This window comes from Rattus norvegicus, chromosome 3, assembly GCF_036323735.1.
Source record: "Rattus norvegicus strain BN/NHsdMcwi chromosome 3, GRCr8, whole genome shotgun sequence".
Taxonomy (NCBI): Eukaryota; Metazoa; Chordata; class Mammalia; order Rodentia; family Muridae; genus Rattus; species Rattus norvegicus.
This window is the reverse complement of record NC_086021.1, coordinates 21,287,728-21,296,689: the sequence shown is the minus strand read 5'-3', so window position 1 is coordinate 21,296,689 and position 8,962 is coordinate 21,287,728. Positions and strand designations below refer to the sequence as shown.

At 37.9% G+C, this 8,962-nt stretch overlaps 1 pseudogene; it reads right to left on the bottom strand.

Moving 5' to 3' along the window:
- Nucleotides 1-6,894: 6,894 nt before the first annotated feature.
- Nucleotides 6,895-7,722, bottom strand: Ube2v1-ps26 (ubiquitin conjugating enzyme E2 V1, pseudogene 26; annotated as a pseudogene).
- Nucleotides 7,723-8,962: the final 1,240 nt, after the last annotated feature.

The following is an 8,962-nucleotide window of genomic DNA, read 5'->3' as shown; positions in this document are numbered from 1 at the left end:
TGTTGAACTAGAAATTTACTGTGGGATTGGAGAACTGGTCAGTGAGCCCTCAGGATTCAGAGGTAATAGTTATGTGTAGCTATCCCCTATGCCTGGCATTATGTATACATGCTGAATATTCACACCCAGGTCCATATGTTTCTACCCACTGAGCAATTTCCCAGTCCTAGAGTGGTGAATGTTTGCTTAAGATTTGATAACAGATCTTAATTGTTTTCTGTTTTTGCTTTTGTTTGTAATTTTCCATAGATATCTCTGCAGGTGGATATTATAAAACACACCTGAATAGACCAGAAAATAAAAATAGGAGTAGATGCATTACAAGCAATTCTATAAAACCGTACTTTGCATACTTACCTTGTGAAGCACAGTTGATATTTCTGGGTTTGCCTGTTATATAAACAGCATAGTTTGATATAAGGACAGTTTAGACTCTTTAAATAGAAAAGGAATAAGAGAGATACATCTATTGAGATAGTATAGGGAATTTGATACTTTATCACATGAGAATTAAAACTGAGCCACATAGCCTTCAGCTGAGGAAATGAGGGAGAAGTGTGTATATACCTTTTGCAGCACAGTCTCTGGAATAAAAAAAACAGGGACATTTAAATAAATATATAGCAGTGTTTAAGACTTCATTTCTCTTCCAATATTTGCAATTACATAGTCAAACATTATATCTTGGAGTCATAGATCACTGTGTTATCTAGGATTGCACGGTGAGGATGGCATAGTGGCAGTAGAGCAAAATAACTGATAGGAAAAGCAGAGCAGTCACCCCATTAGGATTCATATGAATTGCATTTCCTCCCTGCTGGCAACTAAGCAACAATGGGTGAAACTGTACAAGTACCTCTGTAGTAATTTGGTGTCTTGGGGTTATGTCCCGAGGATATACAGCTGGAGCACATGGTGTTCAATTTATTTTTAGTTTGTCTGATTTAAAATGTGATTGCTGTTAGTAAACATTTTTGTGAAGATTGCTTGAAATTTATTTGCTCTTTATTAGAAATTGTAGAATCATATTTATAATTTGCAGTCCTGGGGGTACTGGTGGTTGTACATGGGGAACAACTAAGTCAGCAAATGATTAAGTCAGACAATGCTGACGAAAAGAACATGGGATACCACAGTTACAGCTGCCTAAGAACTGATAACCACAACCTAAGGGAAGAGTCTCTTCCCTCAACCTTGACTCCTTTAAGACATTGGCTTCAGCATCAGACAGGCCTTGACAAGTGTGATCCTGGGTAAGGGCATAGAACTAGTGTTCCAGTTATTCTTTTGTCCAGGTCTTTCAGACAGCCTTGGGCAGTCCTGGCTCCCCACATTAATAGGTACTTCATAGTATTCATAAGACTTTCCAGCTGGATGTGACTTTTGAATTTTCTTTCATAAGCAGGGAAGTGTTAGATCACAGTCCTGTCTAACTGGCTGCTTTCCTCAAACCTGCCATCCCCTTTGTAACCTCAATATAATTGATAAGCAACATGTTCTGTGGCCTTGTAGTCTCTCTGTCCCTTGCATCTGATTCCCAGGCCCCAAAAACCTTTAATGGTAACTCTGCCTCCACCTTTTTTCTTTCTGTGATACATCTATTAGTCTAGATCACAAGGTATATATCCTACCCAAAAAAATCATATGATTGAGGAACAACAAAATCCTATAATTTCTTGGAAATTAAAAATCCTCACTCTCCTATCTTTGTCTTTAGTATCCCATCATGGTTATATGTGGCCATGATGCAATAAATCACTTCATACTCAAGGACTTAAGCATGTTTTCCCTTCAGGACACTCGACACACAATATATGTGCTGCAGTAAAAATAAAAACAAAAAAAGAAAACAAAAAACCTGACAGAACTGGTTCCCAGGTATACCCTAGCTGTCTCAGTCCCTTATTATTTCTGGTGCCATTGGAAATAGGAATAATTTATCTCAGTGGCTCCATGCTGCCGCATCTACTTTCTGACACACTATTCTTCCCAACACGGCACCCTGTCAGGCTGCTCCTCCCTCATCCACAGCCCTCTTGGTTGGGTTTCCATCACGCCAGGCAAACACATCCCAATTCTTTGGTAGGCCCATGCATCTGGCCACCATACACTCTCTTAAACTCAATTAAGTTGCCTTATGAAAGAACACATCAAACAATATTTTCTGATCCAATTGATAAGATATAATTTGCCAATCCAGACAGCACAAAATCCTGTACACACCCATCCCTTGAGAATAGTCATAACAACCTGTAATATGTACAGAGAGGCATCTAAACATCTACTGCCATGTTCTCTGTGCTCTCACATTCTCACTCTGGCTTCCTCTGCCTCTCTAAAACTTTTCTCCCACCCATCCTTCCTTCTTATCCAATGACAGGCCTGGTTCTATCCTGTACCTCCCTTCCCTTAATAATGACATCAATCTACTCTTTTACCCTTTTAATTAAAAAAAAACCAGAAATTTTTTTCTCAAATATAAGTTGAGCACAACTATTATCATTCTGTAATTTAAAAGTATCAGATGTACCTAACACCCAGCCCAACTTTTATCAGTTAAACAGAACATTTAGTTATATATTTTAGCTTTTAAAAGGCTTAAAATCTGTTATATCCTGGCTAGCTTATGTATTATCTGATAACTAACTAATAAATATGTATTCTCAAAGTTAAATAGTCTGAGTGGGTTATAAGATTATACTAAGTTTTCAACCCTGCCAGTAATCTGAGAATGAGCCATATATCTGTAAATATAGGAAGCCTAGCATGGCTTCTAGAACTGAGACAGGTTATAGAGACAATTTTCTATTTGCACAGTCCCCTGTGAGCAACACGTGAGAGCAAGTCTTCAGGCTTCTGGCTTAGGATCATCAGACAGACTTTTGAAACACTGAATTTTGAAGGGCTAATCATTCTGGCTTGGCAGAAATTTTCAGCCAACTTATTCTGCAATGTTTCCTTTTCTGGACAGTAATTAGTCTGTAGAAGAATTGGAGCAATTTTTGCATAGTGCCTGTCAGCCACAATAAATCACCTCACGTGGAGGTGGAGATTTTCAATTTCTTCTTTGAATATACCAAGGGGGAGCTGGTGGGAGCGGACATGTCTCAATAAAAGTTAAAGAACATTAAATGTCATATCTTGTGGACTTCCGGTGTTTTTTAGAAACTGTCTAACTATATAAGTAATCTGGACTGTTGTCCATTAATTATCTTAACAAATTATCTTGAAAGCATTCTAACAATAAACTTAGAGACATGAATTTGCTATTTGGCCTTAAACTCACGTGCTTAATCATCTCAGCTTCATTTTTTAATAGCAGAAAAGGACTGGGTATAAGCCATCTCTGTTGAAAAATGTTGTATATGCACAATACGTGTACATCAGAGTAACAATATTAATTTTAAATCAATGAGAAATTTATATTAAAGAAAATCTTAAAAATCTAAATTTGTATCAAATAAATTCTGTGCCAATGTAAAAGATCATAATTTTAGTTTAGTAATAAATATAAAAATAATTATGTACAGCTTGAAGAATCCATTGAAGAGTTTTTGCCTCAATTCCCTGGACTTTGGGGGACTAAAAGTAGTTATTCTAAGGTTGTTTTTCTGAGGAATTTAGAAATGCTTATAATTTAACAGGGAGGAATTAGCTCAAACTGATTATACATAATCTCAGTCGGTGAAAAACCTTGTATTTATTACTAAGCTAAAGTTATAATCTTTTACATTTGGAAGTATATTATAATACATTACATTCTCTCCCATGATCTCTTACGATGATCTCTTAAACAGTGAAGAAAATTTGTACATCTTTTAAACTCATCTATTATTTCTAGCTTTATATTTATAAGCTATTTAGAATTGGTCTATAGAGATATTCTATCTTCTGTTAATTAAGTAAACATTTGTCCTTTCATATTTTTCTTTATTTTTTATATAAAGAAATATACTTGTATGCACTCTACATTCCCTTTACCAAATCTCACCAGATTTCCTATAATACATCTCCTGACACCATGTTTTCATCTGTTTACCTTTTAGATCTCATCAAAGAATCAGAATCTAGTGTCACCCATGAAGGGAATCTATTGAAGCACAAGCAAATTACCAAGGCAATAACCCCCCCCCAAATGAATGATTCTTCATTCACCAGTAGCCATCAAATGCCAAAAGCCCCTCAATATGGCATTAGCAAGGGTTGGTCACCCCATCTAAGCCCTGACTCTAGCTGGCTTGATCATGTGAAAGTATTGTGTTAACACTGGTGCTGTGGGTTCATGAGTGTGATAACCATGAGCTGTCCAGAGGACGGCTTTTCATTCTCTGTACCTAACAGCTATCACAATTTTCTTGATACAGTAGAGATCAATTCAATGTTCATTGCAAGAAGGCAGGAACATACTCATCTAATTATGATGGAGATGTTATTAAAATTTTTTTATTTATGTAAATGCCTTTTATTTATGTAAAATACGAGAGAATTTTATTTCTGTTTGTGGTCTGAAACATCTTCCTTTCATTCATAACAAACAAATGATAGTTCTAACTTTTGATATGACATTATAATATAATGTATATGTATCAAACTTTTCTAAATTTGTGTGCATGTGTATCCCATTTTTAAGAGTATTAAGTTTTTTCTTAATGTTTTCTAGCTGTATTAATATGATCATAAGATTTTCTTTTTAAGTAAAATAACTTATGCATTATTTTACTAACATAAGTCTTAATTTTATATCTCAAATATTATTTTCTATTTCATATATAGATGAATTGTAGTTGTTAACATTTGGTTGATCAATTAGTTCCTTGTTTATTAAATTGTAAATTTATACTTTTGTGTTGAAACTAACTTTTGTAAAGTTTGCACACATAATTTTCATATTTATTCAGTTGATATCACGTGATTCATAAAATTCTTTCTCTTCAAATAACTACAACATAGATTTTGATTAGTTTAATGAACAAAGACTATTAAATGCACCTGTAGAAATTATTGATTTGAATATTGATTTGAATAACTATAGAGAATAATTTGATATTAAATACTGGGTAGGAGTGTGGGACTGCATTTTAACTATCTGAATTATGCTGTTTCAAGGTTATGTTAAATAACTTTTTTTATAGCTATGTACAGTATTAACATGACTTACATTCAAATCATTGTTCTTTGTCCTTCATTTTCTTTTTGACTTTTTTTAGTTTTTCATATTTAAAAGCGGTTTTAAATATTTGCTTCATGCATCTGTACATGTGTGCACAAATGAGTACAGGTACTTGCAAAATGTAGGAGAGGGTACCCAATTTCCAGAGCTCGATTGACAAGTAGTAATGACCCACCAAGTATAGATACTGGACACTGAACTTAGGTCCTCTACTAGAGACCAAGGAAAACCCCTGAGCCTTTTCTATAGGTCCTGATTTTAATTTTTGTTAAGGGTTTAGTTCTGTGTGCCTTTCCTATTCACGAAAACAACTTTGTCGAATTTGATACAAACAGTTTTGTGTAAATATTCATCTTTAATTAATTGGGATTCAAAAATTTGGACTGTATTTCCTATTGATTTTAGTAAGATGATATCATACTGATATATACTATCAGAAAATCCTGCATGAAGTCACCATGACTGAAAATAGGAATAGAGAAGGCTTAAAAAATTGTACTTCATTAAAGGTTGACATGTCCACGATTCCTCTCATTAAAGTAAGCTCATATGTGGGAAAAGATACTTCAAATCAATCAGTTGAGGATTTGCCTTATTCTTATAGTATCAACTCGGCTCATTTACATTCTACCACTGTGAGCAAATTGTCTCCCCAAGTGACTCCCATGTGGTTATTATCATTGTCTTTTTGAATTTTGCTGTACATATGGCTAGTTTGAAAAATTTGAAACTTAATGAGGCTTGAATGGACTAAGAAAGAATCACCAGTGTTTCATCTGCTCAGTCCTTTTTTTTTTTTTTCCTCATTGCAACACCTCGAATTGCCGTTATTTCAGTATGCATCCACATTTCAACATTTAGTGGTCCTGAACAGAGTGGGGATCCTGGGTCCTGTCAATGAGCCAGGAGCCAGGCCCACCTATCTGCAAACGATCTGTGAACATGGTGACACAGAGCTCCTCTGGGTCCCTACCCAGAGTCTGAGGAGCAACACTGAGGAGCAGAGTCAGGACCTCGTGCTCCAGCTGTCAGACTCCACTCCAGACCCGATGGGTGGTCAGGGTGACTGAAAGCCCTGTTCAAACCTCTTCAACGTGTAAAAACAAAGCAATTATGGGAAAAGGAACCAACTCAGAACCATGCGCACCGAGGACTCTCCACATGGCCTTTCTCTAGGCATATATCCAAGGACCCTGAGCGGTGGCCCGTCTGAGTCGCCCTGTGACTGCTCTGTTCACCTCTAGACCTGAGCTCAAAGCTCAGGAGTTGATGGTGGTGGCAGGGCCGCAGACCCAGCGCTCCCTTCCCAGGCTGGTGGCAGGTGAACAAGTGTGGTCCAGAGCTAAGGGAGGGAGGCCAGGCGTTTTCAACCTCATCTGATGGCTTCTGGCCACAGCAAGTGTTGGGTGATGATGGGCAACAAGGGACTTGAGGAGGGGAAAGCAGCACCCCTTGATAAAGGTGGGGAGACTGGAAGCTCTGAATTCCTCACCCAGGGCCAATTTCAGGGGAGGGGAGGTTACAATCTAAGCTTTGACCAAGGGTGGGAGTGGAGGAGTGGGGACCATGGCTTGGATGGGGCAATCACTTAAGACTTAAGAAAGCATGGGTACAGCCAGAGCACCCCAAACCTAGTGGTGGTCAGTCCCACAGCTGCTACCTGAAACCTCCTCATCTAATCTATGGGCCACCACACAGCTGTGGCAGAGGGCGGGGCGGGCAAAGGCATACCCAGGCCAAGTGCCAGCAGCAGGTGATTGTGTGAGACGTGTCTGTCCACAGTTGCGTTAGCTATGCCCACCGCTCCCAAAGGAAACCGATTTCAACACACCTTATTGATCCCAGAAGTTCAACCAGGCAGACAGCGGTTATACTCGACAGATGATGTTACACAGCACAACTTAGGTATTTCAAATGGACAAGAAGTTAGTATCAGAGCAGTGTCTCAGGATGAAGTCTGAGTGGAGCTTCCTCTCCAGTACTTTGAGGTCTACAGATGGATCTAGAAAATTCACTACTGTGGAAAATGAAGACTTGGGTTGGATGGGGAAGGGAGGCCGGGGCCTTGGTGACTAATGGCTGTAACACTGTCCTTCTGGTGGCTGTGGCAGCTTCATGTTCTCTTTTGACATCATCAAGCGCCTCAGTTCCTGCAGGATGACTTTGATGCTGTGGGAATTCTGTCACTTTGCCAGTACTGCCATGGCTCGTGGATCCACCACTCCATTGGAACTGCTCACGCCGTTCATATTGACTCTTGTTACAAATCTCACAGACTGGGATGCTTCTGGATACTAGAGTGGCCCACGCTCTATCTTAAGGCTGCATATTCGGTTTTCATAAATTGTTCGTGGAGGCCCAATTATCATGCCTGTCTATCTTGTGAGTGTCATGTCCTCATAGTCCTCCAGACCCTAGCTTACTGTGCTGTCGCCTACTCCTTTCTGGCCTTCTTCCAGCTCTTCCAACAGTCGGAAATCTCAAAGGACTTTTACTCCCGAGCCTGTGGTGGCTGCCATCTTGAGTTGATATCGCTCGAAGTCAGTCCTTCCTTTCTTCCTCTACCCCCCTCTCTCTCTTTCTCTCTTTTTTCCACAGGGTCTCATAAACCCCAGACTTGCCTGAAGCTCACTATATATTCAGTGATGACTTTGAAGGTCTGATATTCACCAGTGAATTATAGATACGAACAACCATGCCTGATCTTGTACAGTTTTGGAACTCATCCAAGGGTGTCTTCCATACTGGCATGTAGCCTCTCAAATGAGCAACTTAACAAATCTCTTCCTGTTTCTTCCTGTTCCCTTCCTTCATTCCTTCCTTCCTTCCTTCCTCCCTTCCTTCCTTCCTTCCTTCCATGCTTTCTTCCTTCCCTTCTTTTATTTTCCTTCTGTTCTTTCTGTTCATGCATTTTATTTTCATTTTGATTTTGAAGTTAAAAGCTATTACTGAAGTTTTCACTTCTTGAAACTAGAAAGCATGAGCTGTAGAGCATTTAGACTTTCATATGTAGAAATCATTGTGTACCTATAGCAAAAACTATATACATTAAAGGTGACAGAAGCATTATTGTTTCAAAGTACTGGCTCTGTTCTTCAGTTATTGTTAGAAACTTTTTTTATTATTAATAGTCCACATAATCTAATATATATACTATGAACATCTGAATTTTGAAAATGACAAAGGGGTATAAATTACATTTTCAATGCAGTAACACAGACACAAGCATCTTTCTAATATTCTCATTCTAGAGTTAATATTTTATCTGTCATGCAAATGTATTTTAGAGAAATTCATTAAGGATTCTCCTCTTGCTTAATTGTAGGTGACATTATCAAAACTTCTGAGAAAACAGGAATTCCAATGTGATTGTACTTAATATCTTAAAGTTGAAATTGGTACAAAAAACAACACTAGGATGAATTTTTTTATAACTTCTGATTTCATTGAATAGGCATGAGATTAGACATGGCTTGTGTCATTCTTAGAAGTTCTTACAAGAAAGTAACAGGAGAATTCTTTTAGAGCTTCCATAATTCGTGTCATTATTTGAAGAAGATGCTCATCAGTTTTATCTGAGTTTACTGTCTAGGTGAGGTGTTTCCAGGATGTTTTCATCTTATTACAAGAAGTCACAGAGAGCAAGGTGACAAAGAAACTTTATTCAAAAGCAAAGTGACAAACACTGGTATTCAGTGTAGCTTTAATTTGTGGACCTCTCGAGAAGGAGGAATTGTTTACTCAGAGTTCAGTGTGGATATTTCTGTTTTGATTGACTTTTTTTGATTAGGC